The sequence below is a fragment of the Dermochelys coriacea genome, chromosome 23 (genome assembly GCF_009764565.3).
Source record: "Dermochelys coriacea isolate rDerCor1 chromosome 23, rDerCor1.pri.v4, whole genome shotgun sequence".
Classification (NCBI taxonomy): domain Eukaryota; kingdom Metazoa; phylum Chordata; order Testudines; family Dermochelyidae; genus Dermochelys; species Dermochelys coriacea.
The window spans coordinates 8,165,263-8,171,505 of NC_050090.1; the positions used below are offsets into that span (position 1 = coordinate 8,165,263).

The 6,243-nt window shown below is 53.5% G+C and overlaps 1 long non-coding RNA gene across 1 annotated transcript; it reads left to right on the forward strand.

Moving 5' to 3' along the window:
- Positions 1–699: 699 nt before the first annotated feature.
- Positions 700–5,862, forward strand: LOC122457280. Its single transcript, XR_006276750.1, has 3 exons — positions 700–830; positions 5,634–5,636; positions 5,852–5,862. It is a non-coding gene; the product is annotated as an uncharacterized LOC122457280 (long non-coding RNA).
- Positions 5,863–6,243: the final 381 nt, after the last annotated feature.

A 6,243-nucleotide genomic window follows, 5' to 3' on the forward strand; every position in this document is an offset into this window, starting at 1 on the left:
GAAGCACCAGGGCAGGAGCCCTGACCAGGGCCCCGGGATGAGGGGAGGGGAAAGAACGATCTCTCCTTAGAGCTGGGGCAGGGAAGCGCCATGCTCAGGAGGGTGCTGGAGCACAGGTCTTAACTTTACCATGTGCTCCAGTACTATTGGAATCAATGGGATGGATGCAGGCACTTGGAGTCCCCCATACAATTGAGGGCTCCCCTCAGCTGGGGTTTCCGGGGGTGAGACAATCCATGGGTCAGTCAGGGAAACTCCCCCAGCTAAAGCCAGATGTGATCACAGACAAACCTTCTCCTTTCTTCTATTGGATTTATGGGGCCAGAATCCCAGCTGGTGTAAATCAGTGTTGCTCCATTGTGGTCACAGGAGTGAGGCCGATTTACACCCGCTGGTGATTTGGTTCAATGGCTTGAATGGAGCTACAGCTGATTTACACCAACTGGGGACCTGGCCCATTAACACCAACAGAGTGACACCAATTTACATCAGTGGGGGATCTGGCCCCATTGACTCCAGTGGAGCTACAGTGACATAAAACTGGCTGGAGAATTAAGTCCAGACTCTTAAATTCTTTCTTTCACCACGGGCAAGTCATGGCTGACCAACCTGATTGTCTTCTATGAAGAGCTAATTGGCTCTGGGGATATGGGGAAAGCAGTGGATATGATCTATCTTGACTTTAGCAAAGCTGTTATACAGACCAGGGGCTGGTTTTATTCAACATCATTATTAATGATCTGGATGATGGGATGGATTGCACCCTCAGCAAGTTCATGGATGACACTAATCTTGGGGGAGAGGTAGATATGCTGGAGGGTAGAGATAGGGTCCAGAGTGAGCTAGACAAATTGGAGGATTGGGCCAAAAGAAATCTAATGAGGTTCAACAAGGACAAGTGCAGAGTCCTGCACTTAGGACGGAAGAATCCCAAGCACCGCTACAGGCTGGGGACCGATTGGCTAAGCAGCAGTTCTGAAGAAAAGGACCTGGGGATTACAGTGGATGAGAAGCTGGGTATGAGTCAACATTGTGTCCTTGTTGCCAAGAAGGCTAACGGCATATTGGGCTGATTAGTAGGAGCATTGCCAGCAGATATTCGACACTGGTGAGGCCACATCTGGAGTATTGTGTTCAGTTTTGGGCCCCACGCTACAGAAAGGATGTGAACAAATTGGAGAGAGTCCAGCAGAGGGCAACGGAAATAATTAGGGGGATGGGGCACATGACTTATGAGGAGAGGCTGAGGGAGCTGGTCTTATTTAGTCTGCAGCAGAGAAGAGTGTGTGTGGGGGGGGGGATTTGATAGCACCCTTCAACTACCTGAAGGGGGGTTCCAAAGAGGATGGAGCTAGGCTGTTTTCAGTGGTGGCAGATGGCAGAACAAGGAGCAATGGTCTCAAGTTGCAGTGTGGGAGGTCTAGGTTGGATATTAAGAAAAAATATTTCACTAGGAGGGTGATGAAGCACTGGAATGGGTTACCTAGGGAGGTGGTGGAATCTCCATCCTTAGAAGTTTCTAAGGCCCAGCTTGACAAAGCCCTGGCTGGGATGATTTAGTTGGGGGTTGGTCCTGCTTTGAGCAGGGGATTGGACTAGATAACCTCCTAAAGTCTCTTCCAACCCTAATCTTCTATGATTCTATGATTCTTTCTTCGTGCCAGGACGGTCACTATTTATCCCCCAGGGCTGGGATCACCCCTTCGTGAACCTTACTCCTGGCTAGGCCAGAGGCGCCGGTGCTGGAATCAGCCCAGGGGTTTTCCCAGGGTTTAGCCACACTTCCTCGTGCCCGTTTGCATGGGAACTTTCTGCTAAACCCAGCTCCCTGGGCCCTGTCTGCCCTGCGGGCACCAGCACAGCAACTCACCTGGACAGTTCCAACTCTGGTGACCTCGGCATCTGGGGGAGAGAGTCAAGGTCAGTGCGTCCTCACCAGGCTCCCCACATGCTGGAGAGACGCCAACCCACATCCCCCAGGGACACAAACCCGTCCCTGACTCCAGCTGGAGCCAATGGGGAGAGACAGCACTGGGCACTGCCTGGCCAGTGTGAGCCCTAATGGGCTGGCTGGCCCCATGGACGGTGGCTGCCCACTGATAAGGGGCGAATCTCTGGCTATTCCTGGTGTGTGTCCTTTCTCCCCATACAGGGAGGTGTCTGTCCAGGCCCCTGCACCACCCTGCAGTTTCCAGCAGGAGCTGCCAGGGCTCCCCCCAGTCCAGCCCCTGCTCATGGCCAGGGGCCCCCAGCACCCCATCATTGGTCTGGGAAGAAGTTAGGGCAGTAGGGAGAACAGTCCCCATCAAAGCAGGACTCTCTGGCCTGGCTACCCAGGGCCCCCTGGCCCCAACACCCCGGACTCTGACGCCAGCCAACAGACAGACAAAGGGCCGAGTTCTCCCCTCGGGGTGGTGCCGAAACAACAGGCTCTTACACTGGATCTGATCTTCAGCGGCCGGGCTGCTCCGGTCTGGGATGGGATCCCTGTGTGGAACGAGAGCTGCGTCAGTCCCATGTGCAGCACTGGGCGCCGGGGGCAGGGCCCTGCTGCCATTTGCCATGGGGGCAGGAGGGTAGCAGCACCATCGCCATTACTAGGGCGGGGGGAGACGAGGCTCCCGGACGAGGGTCAGGCCCCCGCAGAACCCAGGAGCATTTGCATTGTGGGTAGCCGGGGGGTATGGCCCAGGTCAGCTCCCCAGGGCAGAGTCCCAGGCAGGACAGCAATGAGCCCCCCAGACCTGGGCATCACCTGGGGAGCATCCCCTGAAAGAAGCTGGGGGTCAGGGCGAGGTTCCCTCCTACCTGAGAGTCCTGCAGCGTGACACAACTGCCGAGAGAAAGAAAATAGCGTCAGGGAAGCTCAGCACACGTCACGGCCTGGGGCGACTATCGGGACAGAGCCGGCCTGGCGGTGAGCACCTCTGCCCCCGATGTGCTGTACCTCCCCGCTGGTCTGTGGGGTCTAGCTACCCACAGAGCCCTGCAGCCGCAGATCCACGGAGGCAGCACAGGGCAGTGGTTAGTGCAGGGGACAGACGCCCAGAGACCTCAGTGCTGGGCAATCTCAGACCAGTCGGTTCTGCTCCCTGTGCCTCAGCAGGGTTACGACCAGCAAACGTGCCATTCACTGCCATTGGAGTGGGATTTAAATTAGCTTTTACCTCTCATGAAACAGATCTTGGAGTCATCACGGATAGTTCACTGAAAACATCTGCTCAGTGTGCAGCAGCAGTGAAAAAAGGGAACAGAACGTTGGGAACCATTAGGAAAGGGATAGACAATAAGACACAAAATACCATAATGCCACTATATAAATCAATGGCACACCCACACCTGGAATACTGCGTGCAGTTCTGGTTGCCCTATGTAAAAAAAATATATTAGAATGGGAAAAGGTACAGAGAAGGGCAACAAAATTGATGAAGGGTGTGGAATAGCTTGTGTAGGAGGAAAGATTTAAAAGTTTGGGACTTTTCAGCTTGGAAAAGAGACGACTAATAAGGATATGGTAGAGGTCTATGAAATCGTAACTGATCTGGAGAAAATAAACATGGAAGTGTTATTTACTTCTTCACACAGCACAAGATCCAGGGGCACCCAATGAAATTAAATAGGCAGCAGCTTTAAAACAAACAAAACTTCACCCGACGCACAGTCAGCCTGTGGAACTCGTTGCCAGCGGATGTTGTGAAGGCAAAAAGTATAATGGGGTTTAGAAAGAACTGGATAAGTTCACGGAGGAAAGATCCATCGATGGGTATTAGCCAAGGTGGTCGGGGACAAACACCATGCTCTGGGTGTCCCTAGTCTCTGACTGCCAGAAGCTGGGGCTGGACGACAGGGGATGGATCACTCACTAATTGCCTGAAAAAAGGATGTTGGGCTAGGTGGACCATTGGTCTGACCCAGCATGGCCATTCTTATAACCTTATGATTTAAGGTGTCAGAGCGACGCCCCGGAACAGCCACCCATCCCAGGGCATCCTCCACCCCACCAGCTCCTACCTGTCTTCATCAGAAAACACCCCAGCAGCCCCAGAGCCAGGCCGGCCGTGACGGCGAGTCCCACAATGAGTCCCAGTCCTAGAAAACCATTGGCGCAGCCGGGAATGGAGAGAAAAGCAGGGGATTAGGCTGGAGCCCAGGGACTGCCGCTGGTGGGGCTGGGAGCGTCCAGAACACAGAGGGGGAACACAAAAGGGATCCAGGATGGGGGGTGAGACCCAGGGGACACAGATCCAAGATGGGGGGCAAGCCCCAGAGACTGGGGACCCAGGATGGGGGTGAGCACCAGGGGACATGGATCCAGGACAGGGAAGCCACGGTACATTATCTTACATCCCACCAAAACCTGGTGCACACTGTGAGAAATTGGGGGGCTATAACATGACAGCTGACATGAGAGGCCTGGCTCAGTTAAACCCGCATCCTGCCTTGTGGCTCAGGCAACTGTCTCATGGCGCCCTCGTGTGGCATAATGTGGCCCTGCAGGTGCCTTGCTCACAGCCTCCTCTTGCATCTTACAAGACCTTTCTCCGAGGTCGGAACACATGAAACAGGACTGCCCCGTTGGGGGGTCTCATTTATTAGATATCTTGCAGTGCATCAAATTAGTCCATCTCTGGTTCCGCTTTGATTCAGGAGTCCCTCAGGCCTCCTTCTGGTGCCTGCGGATACTGTCCATAACTTCCCCCATTTGGAGAGGTATATCACACTCTCCTTCTGGACTCTGAGCTGGCATCTCAGGGAGGTTCCCCTCCTGGAGTCAGGAATCCCACAGTCCTCCTTCCCGGAACTGCGTGGGACAAATGAGGCCAACTTCAGCCCTCACTCAGCTTCTTTGCATGGGCCCCTTTTAACCCTGTCCAGCCACCTAGGGTGACCAAATAGCACGTGTGAAAAATCAAGATACTTTTTTTTCAGGCGGGCAGTGGAGGGGGGGGGGGTATAGTTGCCTGTATGTCCAGATGGTTCAGATAATATTGGGGTGTCTGGTCATCCCACATCCATCCATCCACCCTTCTTTGGCTCCGTGGATGCTTCTCTCTTATCACAAGATCTGGACAAACTTAGCCACATGGCCAAGCTGGCACAGGGCTGTCCTAATGTTCCCTGCCAGGGAAAAGTGCAGAGTGGGGCTGCCCCTGTCACCTCATCATGGATCCAGTCGCCCTGGGACACCTGGGCTGCCGTCACATTTCACAGCAAGGTAACGAGTTGGCTTTAGCCATCTCCTTGTGAAACACCCCATTGCCCCTTGTGGATTCTTACCCTGCAGCCCCTGCCCATCCAGGTGCCTACGGCAGGGTGACCGTCTCTCCACTGAGAGTGCTGGGTGCTCTCCTCTAATCTCAGACCACGCTGCCCCGTCCCCTACAGGGAAATCCCCACGCACTGAGCGAATCGGTTTACCGTTTATCGTTGGCTCTCCTCCAGAGCTGTCACTCCCAGAAGGGCTGGGACCATCTGTGGGACAGGGACACAGTGATCAAAGATCCCCACAAACAGCCAGAACCCCGACGTGAAATGGCAGCTACTGCCAGTGAAATATGTGTGAGTGTCTCTGGGAACGTCCCATAGCGACATGGGAACATTTGATTAGCAAAACAATAAGTGGCTCAAGGGAGACAGTATTGCTTTGTGGCTAGAGCACTGGGTGTGGGCTCAGGCGATGTGGGTCCTAATCCCACCTCTGTGGCTGGGCGACCTTTGGTAAATCATTGTCTCTCTGTGTGCCTCAGTTTCCCTGTAAAGTGTTTTGATTTCTACCCATGTGTCAGCAGGTGCTGAATGAGCTCTCCCTTGATGACTCTCCTGTACAGACCTGCTTTTCCTAAGATGTCAGCAGAGGGACCTTCTTTGCCAAGTTTTGGGTTAAAATTCACTTTAATCCTGAATGCAGGGCATTGAAATGTTATTATCCTTATTGTGTGAGTTAAGGGCAGCAGAACTGTACTGAGCATGCCATGATCGAGGGGTCACCCTCCTGTAACTTTGTTCACAAAGGAGGGGATATTGCTGCCAAATCCAAGCAGAAGTCAGAGGTGGGTGGGGGTGGGGGTTCTCTCTCTGGCGGGGTGGATTCTGTAGGGAGCGGCACATTGCAAAACCTCAATTACTTCTGTGTGATACTGGGGAGAGAAATACACACAGGCTGGCTCTGCTCTCCCTGAAATCAATGAAAATCTTTCTACTGAATTCAAAGCAATTAGGATCTGGCTGGTCCTGGTACTACAA